At 42.8% G+C, this 24037-nt stretch overlaps 1 protein-coding gene across 2 annotated transcripts in view; it reads right to left on the reverse strand.

Moving 5' to 3' along the window:
- Positions 1 to 23459, reverse strand: part of Sgms2 (sphingomyelin synthase 2) — a 57804-nt gene extending 34345 nt beyond the window's left edge. The window contains exon 1 of one of the 2 annotated variants that reach the window (XM_090356714.1): positions 23371 to 23459. The gene's annotated coding sequence lies outside the window, so the exon portion shown is untranslated. Of the gene's footprint in view, positions 1 to 20198; positions 20763 to 23370 lie in introns of those variants that run through there. The other variant, XM_090356713.1, reaches the window with a different exon arrangement.
- Between the last annotated feature and the right edge of the window lie 578 nt (positions 23460 to 24037).

The raw sequence follows: 24037 nt of genomic DNA on the forward strand, positions 1-24037 counted from the left end.
ACACTCCCAACCTGTATTTTCATCTTCATGTGGTGTGTGTGTGTGTGTGTGTGTGTGTGTGTGTGTGTGTGTGTGTATGCATGCATGTGCTAGTACTAGGGCCTGAATTCAGGGCCTAGGGTCTACGTAGTTTCTCCTAGCTTTCCTGCTCAAGTTCTGGCACTCTCGTGTTTGAGTTACACCTCTACATCTGGCTTTTTGGTGGTTAACTGGAGGTAAGAGTCTCATGGACTTTACTGCCAGAGCTGGTGTCAAATCATGATCCTCATATCTCAGTCTCCTAAGATTACAGATGTGAGCCACCAGTGCCTGGATTCATTTTGATTTTTTAATACACGTGGGGTACTGCTAAAGAAAACAGCAATAGGCTAATCCATTCACAGCTCACTAGGCTTTGCATGTAATTCTTAATTAGAAATTGGACAGGATTTGCAACTAACTCCCCTGCACATTCTTGGAACCAACATCATTTCCCAGCAAAAGCATGAAGCACTGAATTTAATCCCTGGCACTGGAACCCAAAATAAATAAGTGGGTTGCTATTATAAAAAAATGAAATGATGAAGTCAAACCTCCCAAAATAAGTATCTAATTATCGACTACCATATTAAGTCTAGGAAAAAAATTGTTTATCATGACAAGTATATAGTCCATGTAATTCACTAAGGACTGAAAACAGCAAACCTCATTTTCTTGGTGGTAACTATGTGTGTGAAGTGTGGTAGTGGTTGGTAAGCAAAATAATCCGTTCTAAGATCTAAAACGTTCTCTTTTTCACAAGATGTTATTTGTGGTGTTGTACCACCAAGAAGCAAAGAAAGCAGCCTTGAAGATTAAATATAACATAATCATATAGTCCTAAAAGTAAAGTAAAATGTACATGTTTACTGTGATGAATATTCTCTCATGAACAAATCCTGTCTTTGAAAATAGAAATAAAACTCTAAAATTATTTCTTGAAAACAAGAAATAATTTATTTCAAAAGAATTTGAAGCTGGGTGCACGTGGCTCATGCCTGTAATCCTAGCTACTCAGGTGACTGAGATCTGAGAATTGCAGTTCAAGCCCAGCCTAGGAAGAAAAGTCCATGAAACTGTTATCTCCAGTTAACCAACAGAATACTTGAAGGGTGCTGTGGCTCAAGTGGTAGAGTGATAGCCTTGAGCTGAAGAACTCAGTCAGGGACAGTGCTCGGGCCCAGAGTTCAAGCCCCTCTGCTGACACACACACACACACAAAAAGGTCAAATAGAAGCAAATATGGCCATTGATAGTAGATAGTAGCAAGAAATTGCCAAAGAGGGGACACTTGTTGTGTGAGCCTTCTCAAAGTATATACAGGTATCATACCCACAAGAAGTATGGCGTATGCACCAGAGAACTTAGTAAAATGTACATATACTGGACTAGCTGCTCAAGAAGACAGCCTACTCCAGATCTCAGACATCTAAGTTTCTAGACAAAGTGACAGTAAATATTTGAGTAGTAATCAATTTTTTCTGTCTCTGTCTCTCCTTCTTCCCAGCTCTCCAACTCTTAATGCCCCACCTCTGCGTGTGTGTGTGTGTGTGTGTGTGTGTGTGTGTGTGTGTGTGTTCCTCTATGTCCATTTTCTTGGACTCTGTCTCTATCCTTTTATGTCCTCCTTACTAAAGAGTGGTAAAGGTAGGAGCTGCTGGCTCATATTGGTAATCCTAGCTACTCAGTAGGCTGAGATCTGAGGATTGTGATTCAAAGCCAACCTGGACAGGAAGGTCTTATCTCCAATTATTTCCCCCCCTCTGGAAATGGAAGTGGAGTCATACATAGCTCAAACTGTAGAGTGCTATCCTTGAGCAAAAGAACACACAGACAGCAGCCATGCCTTGAGTTCAAGCCCCACAACTAACCAAGAGAGAAAAAAAAAGTTGTTGTAAGAAGTTGTCTATTCCAACTTCTTCATTAGTCACCAGCAGTTTTCTTAGCTTGTGTAAAATAAAAAAATAAATAAGCACTAGTAGGAAGAGAAACTTTGAACCTTTGTGGACTATATGTGGGAATGAAAATTAGTAAAAGCCTTATGAAAAACAGTATGGAGGTTCTTTCAAAAATTAAAATGAGGGGCCGGGAGTTTGGCCTAGTGGTTAAAGTGCTTGCCTAGCATGCATGAAGACCCGGGTTCGATTCCTCGGTACCACATACATAGAAAAAAAAGCCTGAAGTGGTGCTGAGGCTCAAGTGGTAGAGCTCTAACCTTGAGAAAGTCCAAGGACAGTGTTCAGGCCCTGAGCTCAAGCCCATGACTGGCAAAAAAAAAAAAACAAAAAAAAAATTAAAATGAGAACATTAACATAAGAGTCACAGAGAGACAAATACAATATGATCTCACTTATATATGGAATCTAAAAACATCAAATCTACAGAAGCAGAGTAGAAAGGTGTTTTCCAGGGACTTGGGGAGATACAGAACAAAAGGTTCACTAGATAAGACGGGTAACTCCTAGAAGTCTATGGTATGCCCATGATTATAGTAATACTATTGCTAAGAGAGCAGATTGCAAATGTTCTCACTACAAGATAAGTATGTAAGATGATGGAATTGATAATTAACTTCATTTAATCTTCTTACAGTGTATTCTTGTATCTAAATGTCATTGTACATGGCAAATAAATACTTTGATAGGCATGAGCTATAATCCTAGCTACTCAGGAGGCTGAGATATGGAGATCATGGTTCAAAGTCAGCCTGGGCACTAAAGAACATGAGACTCTTATCTTCAATTAATCACTTAAAAAATAGAAAACGGGGCTGTGGCTCAAGGCGTAGGGTAGTAGCCTTGAACTGAAACGCTCAGGGACAGCACCCAGGCTCAGAGTTCAAGCCCTGTGACCCACAAAAAAAAAAAAAAAGCCAAACACTGATGGTTCATGCCTTTATCCTAGCTACTCAGAATGTTGAGCTCTGAGGATTGAAGTTCAAAGCCAGTCTCACAACATATTAAAATACCAGATTGGAGGCATGGCTCATGGTAGAGCATTAGTCATGATCAAGAAATTTAATGGGCCCTGCATTTGAACCCTAGTACTCACATAACACACACACACACACACACACACACACACACACACACACACACACGACCTGAGCTGGTTGTACTTCTGTTAGAAAGAGTTTACCTGGTTTTCTAAGACGTGTCATAACCAAGTCAGACATCCATACCCTGCAACTTACCAACATTCCTTTGAAAGAATCCCAAAGCAAATTGCATATTAGCATTTTTATATAAACCCTTAGGACACACAGAAAATTCTTTCACATCTTACATCCTGGACATAGGATGTTGTGTTGAGAGAAAAAAAAAAAAGTAGAGGTCAAAAAATTAGCTCTCAAGACTCCCAAAGAGTCATTCATTGGAAGAGACAACTCAAGTATGAGGAATAACTGGAAAAGAGGAAGAAGGAAGTGAAACAAGAGACACATTCACTGGTCCAATGTGTTTGCAACTGTATCCTGAAAAAGATAAAAGCAGATGAAGTAATCACGCACCCAGAAGCCTGGAAGCCTCCACAGAGGTGGAGGCATAAAGATTTTAAGGGGAGGACTTACTGGGATCATTGAGGTGCCACTCAAGTTCCAATGGGCTGCCACAAAATGAGAGACACACGTTTTCTCTCTTATGTACAAGCTATTTCTAAAATATAATTGGACATGAGAACTCTAGCGATTCATGCACAGCCAGATGGAATGAGGAAGCCCTTAGGGAGCCCAAAGATGTAACCTCTCTAGACATTTGAAACAAACTCCGGAACATAGAAACATATGCTTTTATTGTTATTGGTGGTATTTTTGCTTTTAGGTGTTTTTTGGGGGGGAGGGGGAGGGTAAAGAGATTACAGGAAAGAAGTAAGGAATGGTAAACAAATTCAGTCTCGCTATTCAGTATACATTATGTGGAAAGTGAACTATAAACTTGTGGGCAGGGATGACAGGGGGAAAAGTGGGGAAAAAACAAATGATCCAAAAATGAAATGTATTTGTGACCTGACTTATGAAATGGTAATCCTTCTGTCAATAAATCTGCCACGTGCTTTTTCCTTAGAGCCCCTAAGCCATGGATAGCCATGGCCTAACTCATAGTCTTGAGAAGGGAAAGAACTTCATGCATGCCATTAATAGGCTTCCGTCACCTTGATCTCAGAATATAGCACTTTCAAAATAAGGACAAGGCTTAGTATAGACTTCCCCGGTCCCTCCAGCCTCCTAAAAGTATCTAAAGCTGACTTTAGAAAAAGCAAAAGGTAATTCTTATTCACCTTCCTAAAAAGTTTACAGATATTAATGCCCCAGTTTTTCAATCAGTTCATGTGTGTGTGTACCTGTACTGGGGCTTCAATTCAGGGCTTGGGTGTTATGCCTTTAGCTTTTTCACTTAAAGCTGGTATTCTACCACTTGAGTCAAAACTCTTCTTCTGGCTTTTTGCTAGTTATTTGGAGGTTTTAATCTCATGGGCTTTTCTGCCCTGGCTGGCTTCAAATTTTAATCCTCAGATCTCAGCCTCCTGGGTAGTAAAGATTATTTATAGTGAGCCACTGGCACTCTGCTCTGTTTCAGTTAACAGACCAATGTGTGCATGCACTGTCTCAGTGTGGTTCATAGAGTTATCTTTGGGTTTTGTGGCACCTGGAATTGAACCAAGGATTTCATAGTCCTAGAGGCAAATGATCCCCCACTGAGCTCCACCTCCAGCACTGTACTTTGTTTGTCATGGTTCTTTGGTTAAATTTTAATAATATGTTAGTGAGATTTTAATCATATGAGCTACCTATCTTATTAAGAGGAGTGAAAAATAAGACAAAAACTGAAAGCACGGGCTTTCTTGAACCAAGAATAAGAATATCTTGTTATAATGGAAAGATCTGTGCAATCTGAACTCTGGTGTTGTTACCCAGGTCATTAAAAATCCCTTTAATTTCTGTGGGCTTTGGTGAATTCAACCTTTATTGTCCTCTCTATTCTTGTACCCTCATGCTTGTCAGGTATTTGCTGAAGGGAATAAATATACTGGATGAAGAATCTCTCCAATTTGCCCAACTTTCTAAGGGCATATTGTCCAATGCAATAGTCAAAGACAAGTTTAAAGGTAAAGTCACTGAATTTTCAGATTCATTTCTCTGGGCCTCTCTCACCAGATTTTACATGCTCAACAGTCATATATGGCTTGTAGCTGCTGTAAGGGACAGTGCAGAACCATGGAGCCTTCTGTCTCTGAACAGGCCCACCGCTGGTGTATGGCTGGGGGACAGAGCAATGCCCTGCGCCCTTGTAGTCACAAGGTGCCTCTCAGTCAATGAACCCAGTGAACCCTCCTCTCAGCAAGAATACAAGGAACCTCAAGCAAAAATTAAGCAATGCCTCAGTCTCTCTAAATTAGAAGTACTGCCCAATGAGCTGTGGTTGATCAACTAGAAACACCATAAAATATTAATGTAAAACGTGAAATGTGAAAATCTAGCCAATCTTAGATGTAACACCACCTTTTTAGATACAATACTAAAAGCATGAAAAAGAAATTGGTAAGCTGAACTTCACTAACATGGAAAACCTTTCCCTTTAAAAGAACATGAAGGGGGATAGGAACGTGAGTACTTGCCTAGCATGCATGAAGCCCTGAGTTGATTCCTTGGTACCAAATACACAAAAAAAGCTGAAATGGTACTGTTGCTCAAGGGGTAGAGCTCTAGCTTTAAGAAAGCCCAAGGGCAGGGCTCAGGCCCTGAGTTTGATCCCCAAGACAGGCAAAAAAAACCCCCCAAAAAACAAAACAAACATGAAGACTGGGCATCAGTGTCTCATGTCTGCAGTCCTAGTTACTCAGCAGGCTGAGATATGAGGATTAAGGATAAAAACCCAGCTGGGCAGAAAAGTTCCGGAGACTTATCTCCAATTAACCAGCAGGGGGAAAAAAAAAAAAAACAAAACAAAAGCTGTGAGCCAAGTGCGCATAGACTGCCATCCTTGAATGCACAAAAATATAGGTGTGGGGGATGGGGAGAGGACTCATAGTTTAAAGACCTATGTTCAAACCTCAGTACCAGCATACATGACTGGAAAGAAAATAAAGTCAAGTCACAGACCAGGAAAATGTTCTGTAAAATGTTGGTAAAAATAAATATACACGGAATTATTGAAAGGTAAGAAAACAAAACACAGCAAGAGTAATAACAGCTATGTCTCCAAACATTTTTCTGCCATGTTTATAATTCTACTTGTCTTAGGCTATGATTTAAAATTTTTAAAAAAGCATCTTAATTTAAAAGAACCTGATCAAGATATGTTATATTCATAAACTTCTTTGTTAAATGGAAATTCCTTTGTATAACTACTGAAAGGTAGTATTAAAACATTAAAAATAAATAGGAGAGACTTCTTGTGATTTTTGTGAATGACACGTATAATTCTGAATTGTGTCCAGAACCTGGTTGTTTATCCTGAATGAATTCTATGAAGTCACATTCTATTCATTGCACAATGAATTTTCTCTTTAGTCCCAGCATGTAAGATTAGAGATCTCTGAGGTTTTGCAGTGAATGAAACTTAGGGCTGGAGGCCCATCATGAGGTCTAGGCTCAGAGTTCCACCTCCAATCTTCAGTTGCCATGACACCCTCAGCTAACTCCTCTCCTCTTGTTGACAAGCATATCCATGGAAACTCATAGCTGACACATCACTACTTTCTACTACTTCTGCTTCCGAAAATAGTACAAAGAAACTATTCGGTACAAAGAAACTCGCGGTTTAGAAACTAACCGTGTAAGTCTGGTTCCTCAGACAGCTGCATTCCTTAAATTCTGCATATATTTAGACTATCCAGATTTTGTTTAGAAGATAACTGTCATTTAAATGAATAAAAATATTTTTGAGGAACAATAATTAAAAAAGACATTCTGGGGCCGGGAGTTTGGCCTAGGGGTGGAGTGCTTGCCTAGCATGCATGAAGACCCAGGTTTGATTCCTTGGTACCACATACATAGAAAAAAGCCGGAAGGGCCCGGGAGTTTGGCCTAGCGGTTAAAGTGCTTGCCTAGCATGCACAAAGACCCGGGTTCGATTCCTCGGTATCCCACATACACAACCAAGCCGGAAGTGACAGAGAGGAGACTGCAACAAGCGACAGAGAGCGAAAGCAAGCAAGCGGAGCCCAACCGGAGCGAGCGGGGCCGGAGCAAGCGGGGCCAGAAAGAGAAGGGGGCCAAAAAAAAAAAAAAGCCGGAAGTGGTGCTGAGGCTCAAGTGGTAGAGCTCTAGCCTTGAGAAAGTTCAAGGACAGTGCTCAGGCCCTGAGCTCAAGTCCAGGACTGGCAAAAAAAAAAAAAAGTTAAAAAAGACACTCTGTCATTTACTTCCTTTAAGCCTCTTATTGAAAGGATTAAAAATAATGTTTATAATGCAAACATAGCTATTTAATGACTTAGATGTCCAACTCTAAGACTTTCATCACAAGTAGCAATGCAGTACTACCTGACAATTGTAACTATAACCCCTCTATACCTTATCCCAACAATAAAAAATAAAATAAAGTAATGATGCAGGAAAAGTCATGTTCAAGTACATCATCTCAAACAAAAAGAATATCTTATTTTCTTTAGTGGTAGAAGCAAAACAGGTCAGGATTTGAACCACTTGTGCCAACAGGGCACAGATCAAAAATGAGAATTTTTACATTTTTTATTAGTCTGTATTAATTGTACAAAGCAGTTTTGTTGTGACATTTTCATACATGTATATAATGTACTTCATGCAAATTCATCTTTCCATCCTCTGTGTGTGTATGTGTGTGTGTGTGTGTGTGTGTGTGTGTGTGTGTGTGTGTGTGTGTGTGTGTTTCAAGGCTTTGTGCTTGCTAGGCAGGTGCTCTACTGCTGAGGCATGACACCAGCCCTGCTTTTCTGCTAGTTATTTTTCATATATGCCTGACCCATGATCTACCTATTTAAGGTTTTCCATAGTGGTTAGGTTTACAGGCATATCCCATTTTTGTTTAGCTTCCTTCTGTGGAGAGGAGGCTCATTGATGGAGGTTTTCTGCCCAGTCTAGCCTGGCACCCCAAACCTACCACTCTCAGCCTTTCTTGTTGTTTGCAATGACAGGTGCCTGGACTTTTTTGTTTTTTTTGATGGTTAGACTATCACTGGCATTCCTGCCTAGACTCCCTTCAAACTCCAATCCTCAGACATCAGCCTCTTGAGTAGCCAGGATTAGAGACATGAGCCACCAACACCTGACTTGAACCATTTTTAACAAGTTTCATTATTTAATCAGAAGTAGGACTTAGGGATTAATGTGTCATTTTACCTTTACTTTTCTCTTTCCTATGAAACCATTTAGAACTTTTTAAGTCTCAGCCTTTGGGTAGTTTCATGATTTTCCTGTTCCCTAATCACGTATTAAAGGTAATTTACATGTCAAGTGGAAAATCAAAATAACAAAAAGATTAAAAGAGGCTTGGATTACATAACCAGGATAATAGAGTCGTGACAAAACACAAGGTCTATGCATGACTAGTGGTCCATGAAGAAAACACAAAAGTAAGAACTACAAAAGTTTGAAGTCTGCTTGGCAGAAAGAGCCCCAACCCCCAAATCATAGAAGTACAACCAGAAATGACAAGACTGGTTACTAAGATAAATACATCTCTCTCTACTTTCCATGACTTTCTGCCAGACAAAGGCACTAGGCTGATACAAATTCCTCTCACACACACTTGAGCCCATGGAGGTAGAGAAGGATCTAGCCTATAGCTTTCTTCATCTCATTCCAAACACATTTCCTACATCCCAATGTAGATTTCATGAACTATCCTCCACTAACCCATGTACTTTAGTCATGTATAATTCAATGAAAAGAGGTTTTATTCTCCCTCAAATTTGCTTTTCTTTCTCTCCTACCCTCCATGTATTCCTCTACCCCTCCAGTTATAGTAACTAAACTCAGGGCTTTATACTCACTAAGAAGGCATTACCATTTGTTTTTATGATAATCATTTTCATATGAAGAAGGGGTTAGAGAAGGAATGTAAATATTTTGATGCTATTGCTGCTTTTGTTTTCTAGTCCTGAAGTTTGAATTCAGGGCCTGGGCACTGTCTTTGAGCTTTCTCAAGGCTAGAGTTCTACCACTTGGGCCACAGCACCATTTCTGGCTTTTTCTATGTATGTGGTACTGAGGAATCAAACCCAGGGCTTTGTGCATTCTAGGCAAGCACTCTACCACTAGGCAATACTTCTGGCCCACTTTTCTGTTTATTTCTTTTTTTTCCCCAGTCCTGGGGCTTGAACTCAAGGCCTGAGCACTGTCCTTGGGCTTTCTCAAGGCTAGTCCTCTATCACTAAAGCCACAGCACCACTTCCAGCTTTTTTTTTTTTTCAATTATGTGGTACCGAGGAATCGAACCCAAGTCTTTGTGCATGCTAGGCAAGCACTCTACTATCTTTAGGCCACACTTCTGGCCTCCTTTTCTGTTTTGTGTTGTTTCTTTTTTTTTTTTACATCAGTACCATGACTTGAACTCAGGGCTTTGTACTCTTCTTTGTTCTTTTTTCAAGCACAGCTGATACTCTCCTACTTGAGCCAGGACTCTGTGTCAAGCATTTTGCTTGAATTATTTTTTTTTGGCCTTATCTTCCTTTGATTTTTCCAAGTCTCAGCTAGGATTATAGGTATAAACCATTGGTGCCCAGCCAAAACAGTAATTCATGTCCTAAAGGGTGTTCAAGTGCTAAGAGCTCTTTCCTTTCTTCTAGTGGTTAATGTGTATAAATAACTTTCATACACTACCCAGCTGCTGACAGATAAGACAATGCAATAGGTTCAAACCCACTTCTTATCTGGGAGGAACAAATTCTGTTGTGGAACGATGACTATAATTGTGGAAAGAAAAATTAACCTTGAGATGTAGAAAGAACTTTCAAATCAGAATTGCTAAAGCAGGATATGGCAGTAATATTCTGAGCTTAGGTCCAATCTGAACTATACTGCAAGACCAAGAGCAAGAAAAGGAGGGAGGGAGGGAGGGAGAAAAAGATGGAGAAAGGAAGGGAGGGAAGGAGGGAGGGGGGAGAGAAAGAGGGAGGGAGAAGGGAAGGAGGAAGGTAGGATGGAAAGAGAGTAAAATGAATTTTTGTGAAAATAACTTGAGGAAGTTGGTCTTATCCCATCAAAAAGGATAATTCTTCTGATTTCCTATAATAACAAAAATAAAATAGTTCTAATAAGATTTTGCCCATAAGTTTAATGGAAAATATTAAAATAAAAAATACATAATGTATATACGTGTTCTGTATAAAAGGTATATGGGTTAAGTGAAAATATGTTTATGCTTCATTCCCCCAGTTTTACAATTAAATACAGTCTGCAGTTATAGTGACTATCGAATTTACCATCCACATCAGGCCAGTTTGGAGAATGAGAATGCTGCACTAATTAACAATTATACCAGGATAGCAGATGCATACTGTCAACGTCCTGGCCAGACCAGGATATGGAATTTCTTAATTATGAAAAGCCACAAGACTTCATGAAACAGAAACCAGATGGAATAATGTACAAATATGTCTCCTTCAGTCAACTTTGTGTATTACTTCTAGGATTTAAGCTCTGGGCCTTATACTTGCTAGATAGACATATTAACATATGAGCCATGTGATCAGTCCTCCTTGTTTTTCAAATATGGTTGGTTTTTTTGTGTTTCTTTTTTTTGGGGGTACTGTCCCTGGGTACTGTCCCTGGGCTCTTCAGCTCAGGGATACTACCCTACCCCTAGACCTGGACTTTGTCCCTGAGCTCTTCAGCTCAAGGCTACCACACTACCCTTAAGCCAAGACCCACTTCCCATTTTCTAGGAGTTAATTAGAGATAAGAGTCTCAGGTGCTTTTGTGCCTGGGCTGGCTTTGAATCTTGATCCTCAGATCTCAGCCTCCTGAGTAGCTAGGATTTCAGGTGTGAGCCATTGTGAGCCACCATGCCTGGCTCAAATAGTGTTTTTTAAAGAATTTTTATGGGCTGGCCTAGATTTTCCTACTTATGCTTCCTGTGTAGCTGGAATGAAGGCACACAGCTAAAAATGTTAGCATAGTGTCTCATGAACATTTTGCCTAGACTTGCCTTGAACCTCAAAGTGTTGCTTGAACCTCCTAAGCTTTGCTTCTTAAGTAGCTAGAATGACTTGCGTGAGCTACTAGCATCGAAAGCATTTTTAAATTTTTTAATAAATAAATTTTAAAAGATGATATCCACAAATGATGTTATCCAATTAGGGAAAAGGACAGAAATTAAAGAACAGAATCAAGCACCAATGGCTCATGCCTGTTAGCCTAGCTACTCAAGAGGCTGAGATCTCAGAACCAAAGCCAGCCTAGGCAGGAAAGCCACAGGACTCTTATTTCCAATCAACCACCAAAGAGCTTGAAGTAGAGCTGTGGCTCAAGTCACAGGATACTAGCCTTGAGCCCAAAAGCTCTGGGACAGCACCCAGGTCCTGGGTTCAAACCCCATTACCGGCACAAAAACAAAAACAAAAGCAAAAAAGCCCAGAAAAATATTGAGATAGAGGGCTGGGAGTTTGGCCCAGTTGTAGAGTACTTGCCTAGCATGCACAAGGTTTGGGGTTTGATTCCTCGGTACCACATACATAGAAAAAAGTCGAAGTGGTGCTGTGACTAGAATGTAGAATACTAGCCTTGAGAAAGCCCAAGGACAGTGCTCAGGCCCTGAGCTCAAGCCCAGGATTGGCGGAGAGGGAGAGGGAGAGGAGAGGGAGAGGGAGAGAGAGAGCGCCTCTAATAAGTCCCAAATCCACAATGAATATTTTTCTTAAGAAAGCCAATCCTCCTGAAAAAAACATAAGCAAACCTCATATGGCCATGTCTACAGCACAGTCTTTAGCATACTCAATTACTTGTGTTAGGAAACATTTGCAGAAAAACAAGATTTTGTCTTCCTCCGGCTTCTAACCCCCCACACCTAAAGGAATATCCACTATTAATGTACACTTAACATCTCCCCAGCAACTGGCACAATTGGAGCATTGCAGAGGGAGGGAGGATAATGAAGTGAAAAACAAGGGGACTGGGACTGGGATAGAAGAAGAAAACACTTCTACTGAGTGTGGTGGTAAAATAACCACAAAGAAAAGAAACAAACCCAGTGAAATCCAAATTTTGTAGGACTTCAACACTCAACAGGGCAGATAAATGGCGTGGCATGTTGTCATATCCCTGTGATTGCAACACCCTATTCGGATGGTCTCAAGTGAGACCATCTCCAAAAAGGAAATGAACAAAACAACAGAGGTGAATTGTACCAAGCAACTGTAGACGCTTCACTCGAGGACTGGAAGTGCAGAGAGGATGGTTTTGAAGTGATTCATAAGTGATTTCCTCAGGTTTTCTCATGTGTGCGCCACTTCCAAGTAGGGTCAGGGAACAAACAAAACTTCCATAAAGATAGGGGCCGGGAGTTTGGCCTAGTGATAGAGTGCTTGCCTAGCATGCACGAAGACCTGGGTTCGATTCCTCGGTACCACATACATAGAAAAAGCTGGAAATGGTGCTGAGGCTCAAGTGGTAGAGCTCTAGCCTTGAGAAAGTCCAAGGATAGTGCTCAGGCCATGAGTTGAAGCCCCAGGACTGACAGAGAGAGAGAGAGAGACAGAGACAGAGACAGAGACAGAGACACAGAGCCAGAGAGACACACAGAGAGAGACACAGAGAGAGAGACACACACACACAACGGGGGGGGGGAGAGAGAGAGGGAGAGCGAGCGAGAGAGGGGGGGAGAGACCTCAGAGGAGCACCAGTGGCTCATACCTGCAATCCTCACTACTCAGGAAGCTGAGATCTGAGGATCTCTACTTAACTACCAGAAAACTGGAAATGGTTTGGTGGCTCCAAATGTGAGAGCTCTGGACTTAAGCAAAAGAGCTCAGGAATAGTGCCTTGGTTTATAAACAAAGAGCTCACTAAATACTCAAGTCTCAGAGAGATGGCTGCCCCTGTGCCTTTGCATGCGTCCTGATGGTCGTGATATTCACCTCCTCTATTCTCACTTGGCTAATAGCTGGTTCCTCTGTAAGGTTTACTTACTTGTGCTCTGGTACAACAGTTGCTTATTGTGACAGCTTGGGCAGCATGTCCACCATAAAATCTGGCTCAGAAATCATTACTTGATATCAAATATCAAGCTGCCTGGAACAGATACAATTAGAATGTATGACATGATCACAGGAGAGAACGTGAGAGAGAAGACAAGGTAGAGGAGAAGAGAAGATGTAGGAAGAGAATTATGGGGGGAGGCTTGCGGAGGGGAACAGACTAGAAGAAAATTTCATGGAACATTGCCCAGCCCTCCTCTCATGCAAGCCACTGCTGGGGCTTGAGGGTGCTGTTCCCCCCAGCATTGCAAAAACTTTCCTGCCCCAGCTGGGCTCCAACTGTGATCCTCAGATCTCAGCCTCCTGAGTAGCTAGGAGTACAATCATGAGCCACCTCCACCCAGCTTTGCTGCCCTAGATTTAGCAGGACAAGTTTGCAGGTTCTGGGTTTGGACGTGAATGAGTACCTTTTGCATACCCATGGGCTTGAACTCAGGCTGGGCACTGTCTCTGAGCTTTTTCTTTTTTCCTTAAGCCTAGTACTCTACCACTTAAGTCACAGCTCTCCCCCTACTTTCAGTTTTTTTGCTGGCTATTGGAAATAAGACTCTCACGGGACTTTCCTGCCCAGACTATCTTCAAATCACTATCCTCGGATCTCAGTCTCCAGAGCAGCAAGGATTACTGCTGCACCACCACTGGCTCTTGCTCAAAAATTATCTAACTTCACAACAGGTGAAAACCCTAACACTATAAACAATAACTAAAATCCTGTGGATAGCAGGCCTGAGGCTGTTTCCCTCTTAGCCAAGCTGAGCAGGCTAATCTAGGGTACTATGAGAACAGTACACCACTGGCCCCTGAATTTAACACCAGGGAGCTTAGAAGCATCAATATTAAAATACTATTTTAATTCTCCACATGGTAAATGAAGGAGCAGCTGTTTGGACAGGCGTGATCTTTTCCTCTGCAGAAAGCACATGGACTCAAATGGGGCTGGTTCATGCTATATGAGATGCTTATTGGATTCTTACACTCCATAGCGTGGCTGTTCAATGTTAAACCCTAACTCTGTGTGTGTTAGTCGTTTGACCTTCCATCAGTGACTTAACCTCTCTGGGTCTCAAATGCTTTAGTGTTTTAATAGTCAATGAGTAACAGTTCCAAGGAGTTAGGAACAAACTTTGTACTGAGATCCTTGTTAAATAAAATTATAAATGGCTCTGCTTGCTGCTTATAACTTGCCAGTTAAACTCTATTGCCAGGAAGCAGATTCTGGGGCCTCTTTATCATAGGAGATGTATTTTTACATAGATATACATGAGTCACGTGACATTCTTCCAGATTGTGGTATATGCCGCTAACTTAACAAACTGTTCCCTTTGTTGCTATGACCTTAGGGTGGCAGATAGATGGTTAAACAAATGCGAATGCTGGGAGACAGTAGCAGTCTGTGTTAAGTGTCTTCCTCCTAAAGAACGACATCCAGCGTGGCCAGGACAGTAGGGTTTGTGATTCTTAATGGCCCCACATTTTCAGGGACAGTGGTGCCGGTGGTACAGTGCTCCCCACAAGGCTGGGCTGTGTGAGGGGACAGTACCAGCTGTGAAAGACTCGGGCTCCCGAGAGGACAGGCATATTGTGTCCTGGCTTCTAAAGCTTGTGAGCAATCGTAGACAACATTATGTACTTCTTATCCAAGTGTGTGAACTCAAGGGTAGTAGACCACCATTTTATTTCTTTTCTTTAAAAAAATTTTTTTGAGGTACTGGGGTTTTGAACTCAGAATCTCTCTTACTAGGCAAGTATTCAATCAGTTAAGCCAAATCCTTAGCTCTTTTTTTGTCTTTATTCTATTTATTTATTATTTATGCCCATATTAGCATGGAACTATGACCTTCCAACCTCTGCCTCTGTGATTACAGGCAGGTGTGAGGCACCACAATCAGTCCAATTATTGTGTTTTAACCCCAAAGGGCAGGCAGAGGAATGCAGAAAGGTAAGCCCTGGACCTGACAGTTCAGGCAAGGTATAATCCATGGAGACTCCTAATGAAGAAACAAGTTGTCTGTGTGAGAAATAGCCAATGTTGGCAGCAATGCAATTGAAATCTTCATTTTTAAGTATTAGACACCAAGCCACAGACAGCTGAGCCACTGCTTCCTATGAGGCAGGCCATTACTTTGGATGTTTTCTACATACCAGGTCATAGCACTCATATGATTGCCTCCTACAGGTTAATGGTAGTGGAACTCAAGTTCAAGTTTGCCTTATGAACCTGTTAAGGTTTATTTGAGAGCCTTTCTTCATGACCTTATGGCTGCAGAGAACTATTCCAGGAGATTTGGCCATGTTCTCTTATATCTCTCATCCATGCATAGCCACAAAGCTAGGGAGAGGTGAAAGAGAGCTATTGGCAAGCCTGGGAATTACACAGGTGCAAACCTCTGCACCATCCATTTTCTTACTAGCTTGGCAGCCTTGGTTTGTGCGTCTTTGTTTTTTGTTTTCTACTATTTTGTTTTGAGACCTGGTCTACATATCCTAAGCTGCAGTGGAATAGAACTCAGTCTTTCTTCCTCATTATTTCCAGTACTGGGATTACAAGGCAGATACCAAATGGGTTCCTGAAACCTTACTGATTTGTTTCCCCATTTGTGCAGTACAGACAAGTTCTCCTAAGAAGAGCATTCTGAAAATGAAGATAGCACTTTGGTTCACCTTCCCTAGCCAATTGATTGTTTGGCTCCCATTTCAAAGGCTTAACTTTCCTTTTCCTTTTCCCTCCCTCCCTCCCTTTCTTCTTTTGTGCTAGTAAAGGAGACTTGAATTCAGGTCTTTGGCACTCTTGCCTTAATCTCTTTTTTTTTTTATATTGTGAACAACTCCTTTATTAAGTTATGTGGTAGTTTTGGAAAAATACTCTTGTATCCTATCGTCAAACCCATAAAATTTCTGGAATGATGGGCATAAAAGCAAAATGGCAGACTTGAGAATTATCTAACTGTGATCAATGCACTAAAGAGTTACATTGTTCTTCTTTGGCTTAATCTCTTAAGTCTAGAGCTCTACCACTTGAGCCACAGTTTCACTTCCAGCTTTGGGTGGCTAATTGGAGCTAAGAGTCTCCTAGACTCTCCTGCCTGGGATGGCTTAGAACTATGATCTTTACATCTCACCCTCCTAGGTAGCTCCACTTTTAGCTAATGTGAGTCTCCACCAGTTTAGGAATGGACAGTAATGTCAAAGTATTGATTTTTTTTTCTTTTGTTGAGCATGGGGCTTGAACTCTGGACTAGGGAGCTGTCCCTGAGCAATTCAGCTCAAAGCTAGTGTTCTATCACTTCCAGCTACAGTGCTACTTCTGGTTTTCTGGTAGTTAATTAAGAGATAAGAGTTTTAGGTACCTTGGTGCAAGGTCTGGCTTTAAACCCTGATCCTCGGATCTCAGCCTATAGAGCAGCTAGGATTACAGTTAAAGTATTTGTTCTGTGGCTCCCCAACTGGTTCCATGGGTTTTGACTTTCTTCCTTACTCCCATCAATTTAAAAAAAAAATCATTTTCTCATGAGTTCTCTAGGTGTTCTTAAGTCTACTAATTAGTTACCTCCCAGTAAGGAAAACTCCATCATCCACCTAGGTGGTGTGAGAGTGTCTAGAGCATGGGAGCTTTCTAGGCTCATATTCAAGGCAGAGCCCTGGACGCCAACTCTCACCCTGCCCCCCAGACCAGGGCCTCCTGGACCACAGAAGACCTAGGGGTGCCACAGACCAGCCCGCACCAGGAAAGTCATTACCTCTCTACAGGAAGACTGTGCCTTAGGCTCACTCCCAATTTTCCCTCCCCTCCGGAGGCCCCTTCCTGCATTCCCTACCAGAGGAAGAAAAGCTTAAAGGCATTCTTAAGCATTTTAATGAAAAGAGAAGATTAAATTCCAGTGCTAGGTAGACGATTTGTCCTACACTCTATGCCTCTAGTAGCAGGGTTTCAATAGGATAGCAATTTGTCTTCAGATACTCACTGAGCACAGTCTTGGCAAAAGAAGTATGGCCAGGTAATCTTAGAGGACAAAGGAGGCAGGTATTTGCCTGAGGCTGGCCCCATATCTGGTAATCTTCCCACAGGGGAACATAGACATACACAAGTGGCAAGACAGTATCAGGAAGCTGAGACCTAATCTCCTCGGAAGGTCACTAAGACGTCTTGCTCTGACTCTGATTTCCTGCAGCAGGCTCTTTTCTGCCTCTCTGGCCCTCAATTTATGTGACGTTTTACTTTCATTCTTAAAAAAAAAAAATAGTCCATTTATCAAGTGCTAGGTACAGATGATTCATGCCTATAGCCCCAGCTACTGGGGAGGCTGAGATTTGAGTATCCAGGTTTGAAGCTAGCCTGGGCAGGAAAGTCCAAGAGGCATTAATCTCAAACTAACCACCAAATAGCTATAAGTAGAACAGGAGTTCAATTGGCAGAGCACCAGCTTTAAAAACGAAAAACTAGGAGACAGCACCCAGGTCCTGAGTTCAAGCCCCAGTACCCAGACATACCACCCTCCCATCCCCCACAATCCCATATACCACACACAAGTATGGGAAAGAAAAGATGACATATCGGTTGGTTAATACTATTTTTTTTACAAAAGAAAAATGCCTAAATTTTGTTTGAAAGTTATATAATCAGTTTAGTAAAAACCCATTTAAAAATATTATATCTGAATTTGAAGTTGAATCTGCAGATAACAGAGGAGTTTAGAAATAGGGAAACCAATTAGCAAATAATGCATCCTGTTTACACTTTGTCAAGTAGCAGTTTCTTAAAATTTTGTTTTGAATTATAAATCACTGTTAGAAATTAATAAACCAATTTGATTATCTGAAGAGGTGAAATTTCATACCCCTCATACCCAGACATGACTTATCAAAACCATTAAGGATAAATTAATTGGCCCTAGACATGGAAACATACACCCAAGGCAAAATGGAAATTTTGAATCACAGTAGCTCAGGAGGTGTGATATTATTTTAAAATTTAAAAATCTCAAGTGAATAAATTCTTTGTACTTATAAGGCAAGTTAGCTCATGGGAAAGTCTTGTACTTTATTTAAATAATTTAACAATGTCATTACCAACAGTACATTTCTCCAGAGATTAGACAAATGGCAAGGTTTAACCAAAGGTAAATTGTTTAAACTTGATGCAACTTATTCTAAACCTAGTGAAATCTGATTATTGCACTATCTGAAAACACTTAACTTTCTCTCCCCCTGGCAGTGGAAGTAAACTGTGAAGATAACGTTGCTTCTTCAAAGTAGCTAGGCAAAACTAGCACTGCTCCATGCTGATATATTTCCTCACAAAATAAATTTAACTCTATGGCTAAAGATAAAAGCACAAACAATACTTTAACCAGCTCCAATGTCCTCTTTTCACTCCACAGAAATGGCTGATCCACTAAGGGAAAAATACCAGTGAAAAGCTTTACATTTTAGCCAGGTGACAGAGCCTTATGCCTGTAATCCTAGGTAATCAGGGGGCTGAGATTTGAGGATGGAGGTTCAGGGTTAAACTGGGCAGTCAAATCTGAGACTTACCTCCAATTAACCAGCAACAAAAAAACAGACAAATGGAGGTGTGACTCAAGTGGTAGAGTGCCAGCTAAGCCAGAGTTTGAGGCCCTGAGTTCACACACACATACTTGCACTTACATTTTAAAGTTAAAAGGAAGCAGCCAGGCTGGACATGGGCCTCAGAGGCAAAGCACGGGCTTAATATGAATTGAATAGTTAATAAAAATTTTGGATTTTTGAAGGCAGTCTTCAAAAAGGCAGTTAAGAAGGATTACAATATTGAATAACTAACTTATAGTTTACCAAAATAAATACCAGGAAGCTAAAACATATGTTGTCAGGGAAGGTAGGGCAATGAGTGAGGTAGACAAATGAAAAGAGGGAAGATAGGCAACTACTTGAAGATAATTGTTTTTTTCCCCGTCGGTCATGGGGCTTGAACTCTGGGCCTGGGCACTGTCCCTGGGCTCTTCAGCTCAAGGCTACCACCCTACCCCTGGAGCCTCAGCACCACTTCCTGTTTTCTAGTGATTAATTGGAGATGAGTCTCCCATACCCTGGCTGGCTTTGAACCTTGATCAACAGATCTCAGCCTCATGAATAGCTAGGATTACAGGTGTGAGCCACCACACCTAGCATGAAGATAATTTTTTTAAGGCAGTTATACATAGTTGAATTTTTAAAATGCAAAGTAACTAGAATATAATCACAGAAGATGCAATTAAGAGAATGGACATAGAAGTGCATAGAATAGTGGAATCAGCTGGTACCAAGGGTTCCTGCCTATAATGCTAGCTGCTCAGGAAAGTGAGAACTGAAGATTGAGAGTGTTGCCTAGTGGTAGAGTGCTCGCCTAACATGCATGAAGTCCTGGGTTCAATTTCTCTGTACCACACACACGAAAAGCTGGAAATGATGCTGTGGCTCAAAGCACAAGAGTAGTGCCCAGGCCTTGAGTTCGAGCCCCAGGACAGGCATATATATATATATATATATCTGAAGATCGAGGCTAGAAGCTAGCCTGGGAAGGAAAAATCCAAGAGACTTTTACCTCCAATTAACTTCCCAAAAAAGGCCAAAATGTAACTCAAGTAGTGGAGCACAAGCCTTGAACACACAAAAGCTCAGGAATAGCACCTATTTCCAGAGTTCAAAGCCTCAGGACCAACATACACATACAAAAAAAGTGATATCTCAAAACAAACCAAGTGTGCAACAGGGTCTTAAGATGCAGCCACATAACAGAAAACCAAAATCGGTGCTCTGTTAAGGGTACCTTAGTGTCAGAGGAAATATGACCTTGGGCCAAGGGGTGATGTTATTGTAAACTTTGAAAGTCACTTCCCATTTCACACTTGGATGGGAAAAGTTTATAAGTTGTATGTAGAGAAGAAACACCGGTTTGTAGAGAATAACTTACAAGCTGTATAACTTCATGAAAGTTACATAATTTCCATAAATTAGTTTCTCCTCAGTAGAAAGGGAATAGTAAGAGAACTAACCTCACAAGGTTGGAGTGAGGATTACAGCACATGGCACAGTTTTCCAAGCAGCTGGCATGTTGTCAGGCCCACGGCACCTCAATACTGTTAGCTTTTTGTGTTATACACTCATATGGGTGAGAAACAATAGAGAGATACAATGCTGTGATTACTTTTTTTTTTGCTTTCTTTCTTCCTTCCTTCCTTTTTTATTTCATTTATTTATTTATTTGTCAGTCCCCAGGGGTTGAACTCAGGGTCTGGGCACTGTCCTTGGACATTTTTTTACTCAAGGCTAGTGCTCTACCACTTGAGCCACGGCACCATTTCCAACTTTTTCTGTGTATATGGTACAAAGAAATCAAACCCAGGGCTTCCTGCATGCTAGGCAAGCACTCTATCACTAAGCCACACTCCCAGTCCTCTTTTTATTTCTGGCCAGTCCTGGGGCTTTATGCTCAAGACTAGCTAGTGCCTTACCACTTGAGCTACAACACCACTTCTGGCTCTTTCTGATTAGTTTATAGGAGATAAGTCTCAAGGACTATCTTGACGAGCAGGCTAGGAACTTCAATCCTTAGATCTCAGACTCTTGAGAAGCTAGGATTACAAGTATGAACCACTGGTGGCCAGTCTATTACCCCCATTTTAAAAAAGAAGTTTGGAAGTGGTGCTGTGGCTCAAGTGGTAGAGCTCTAGCCTTGAGAAAGCCCAAGGACAGTGCTCAGGCCCTGAGTTCAAGTCCCAGGACTGGCAAAAAAAAAAGTTTCCATAAGCAACATATTACCTTTGAGCAGAAGCAACACAATGACAGTTATATCCACACAAAGTAATCATCTTGACCACCTATCATAGTGCTTTCTACATAGTGAAGGAATGAAGGAAGGAAGGGAGGGAGGGAGAGATGGAGATAGGGGATAAAAAAGCTCAAAGGAGGGAGGGAAGAAGTTAAAAAAAGAAAGAAAGAAAGAAAGAAATTTCAGCCTAACACTTTAAAAAAAGTTCTCATTTATATTTCATTACCTATTTTAATAGATATGAAACTATTTCCTATTTTTCTCCTCATATCTTGCCTATAGTTCCCCCCAAGCCAAGAGAGTTTGAGTAACTTGCTCAGAGTCCTACAACCAATACTCTTGGGGAATCTTACATCTCCAGGGGATCATGCTCACTCTCGCTATACCCTAACCATGGTTATCTTTATACTCATGATAAGAACAAATGCTTTAGATTCTTCCTGGGAAATCCTAGACTTTTATTTAGGTGGAAGAGAAATTGAGGCCCAGGAGCAACGACCTAAAGACGACACATCCAGGTAACCCTGGCACTCCAAGCTCCAAAAGTCCACTGGCTTGATTTACAAAACGAAACTAAAAGAATCAAATTAAATATTAACTTGTTTAAAACAGTTCAACCAGGAGACCATTGTGAAAACAGAATATCAGCAAGCCAAGGAAAAGAGCTACAGAAAGGAAAATTTGCACTGTTTCTTTAAGAGAGAGAGAGAGAGAGAGAGAGAGAGAGAGAGAGAGAGAGAGAGAGAGAGAGAGAGAGAGAGAGAGAGAGAGAGAGAGAACAGTAAGGGCACAGTTAGAATGCTTCCCACAAATCTCTTCTGACAATTCCAGGCGGGTCACCTGGCCATTGCTCTTACTTTGATATGGAGAGTGGCAGGGCCAGCTACTCAGGTGGAAGCAAAGTTCAGATATCCACAACTCTGAAAACATCACTTCTCAGCCCAAGGGACTAACCTTCAACTCGCCCGGTTTATAAAGAACTGCTCCTTACCTAAGCCAGCTGGAACTTGCTAGTAGTGTTTATATATAAACAGTTACATTTTTTTTAATCTGCTTGGTACCAGACTTTACAATACATCTTTTGTGTTTCTGCCCCCTTTGCTATTCTCATTATTAATTCTTACTTAAGCACCGGTGTCATCTCATGCAGTTATCCCATGAAGTTACCACCTCACTTAATAGCTCAGAGTGCTTTTAATAACACCCGATGCCCTGCCTTTTAGGCAGCTAAGACCAAGGAGAGAAAGCAAACACTGGAGAAGTTATGCAGGAGTCCAAAAAAAAAAAAATCACCGAAAACCCAGTGGCATTAAAATTAAATAAATAAATAAATAAATAAATAGGGCTGAATCGATTCCAATTTTAACACCTATGTCACAACGATGTTAAGTTTATTTTAGAGTGAAGAGTGGAAAGAGGAATTGGGGAGGTGAATAAATAAATAAACGATCTCTAGAAACTTGTTGCCAGCTATCCCTACCCACAGATCGGCAGGGCACGGGGCTCCACGCTCCGCCGTGGCGCGCCGGGGAAAGGCGAGCGGGAAGCCGCTCCGAAGGTCCGAACGGCACGCTCTCCGAGCGGACAGCCCGGAGCTCGGCTTCTACGGTGCCCACATCACCATCACTAAGTGCCCTCTTAAGATTAAACAAACAACAACAAAAAAGGACAGTTCATCCTCCACCACACTCAAACTTGAGCCCAATTCCCGATGGTCCCGACTGGCTCTGGATTCTCTCGTGGTTTAAACCTTCCGTCTTTCCAAACCCGAAAGGAACTGCAAATGAATGAGCCATCCAGCCAGCCAACCTCCGCCTGCAGGTCAAACCCCGAGCCAGGATGTCCTGGGTCGGCCCGATCCGCTCCACTAAGCATCTATCTCCACCACCCGAAACCCCCGGGCTCTGCAGCCCGGGTCGGGCGCGCTCCTTACCCGCTGGCGGCTGGGGCTGGCGACGCTCGGGGATGGAATGGGGGGCGGGGGGGGAGGACGGATCGGCCGGGGACCGAGCGAGTGGCTGCGGCAGCCGCAGCAACCAGCTCCACCCACAGGCCTGAGCGCAGAGAAAGTTTGCCCCGGGTCTCGTCCTCCGGGCTCTGCGGGTGTCACCCTGGGCCGCCGCCCCCCGAGGCGGCACTCGGCGGCGCTGGCCCGCGGGCCGGGCTGGGGGCGGCGGAGGGCGGCTCCGTGTGCGCCGAGGGCGGGGTCTCCCCGGGCCGGCTCGGCCCCGCGGCCCCGGCGCAGCGCGGCGCACGCTCGCTCGCTCGCTCGCTCGTTCCCGGGCTCGGTGTTTACCGCGGCCTCGAGGCGCGCGGCCCGGCACTCGGCGCGCCCCTGACATCATTCATTCTCGCACACCCTCGCCCGCCCTCTCCACCGGCAAACAGTGACTCACCCGCGCGCGCCCCGCTGCTGCGCCGCTGCCTCCCACCCCGAAGCCCGGCGGAGCTCGCGGAACCGGTGCGACTTCTTCCAGAAGCCAATCTCCGACTCCGAGACCCTCCCCTCTCCTTCACGATGCCGAGCCAGAAGGGAAGGGCTTGGCCTGGCACAGCCAACCCCGTCGGGCTGCGGGAGGCCAGGCAGGAGTCGAGCGCTCGGGGCGGGCAGACCTCCCGGAGCGGTGACAGCGCTCAATCTGGGAAAGTTCCCCGGTGCCACTCCCTGGAACTTTCGGGGGTGGGGCCGGGGAGGGGGGGGAATCGACCACCCCCGCTTCTCTGCAAGGTGCAAGGGCGGGGGAGTGGGGAGGTCAGGGCCCCGGGGCTGATTCAAAGGGTGTTGCCCAGGCCCAGGTCAAAGGGGGATAGGTTTCCAGACGTCATAAGATCGCCTGGCAGTGTTAGTCATCCACCATCCTGGTGGCACCTCTAGGTGAGCTGGAAGGAAGCCCCGAGTTCATGAAACCCAGCGAGCCACCCCTGTCATGCGTCCTGTTAAATGAGAACAAGAGACCAGAACCGAAAAAAACATGGGAAGAAGCCGTTCTCTGCTCACCCTCGACGCTGCTGTTCTGCAGCTTTGGAGGCACTAGATGGTTTTCTCTGGTGACCGCTGCAGCT

This window comes from Megascapheus bottae, chromosome 23, assembly GCF_031878675.1.
Source record: "Megascapheus bottae isolate mThoBot1 chromosome 23, mThoBot2.hap1, whole genome shotgun sequence".
Lineage (NCBI taxonomy): Eukaryota > Metazoa > Chordata > Mammalia > Rodentia > Geomyidae > Megascapheus > Megascapheus bottae.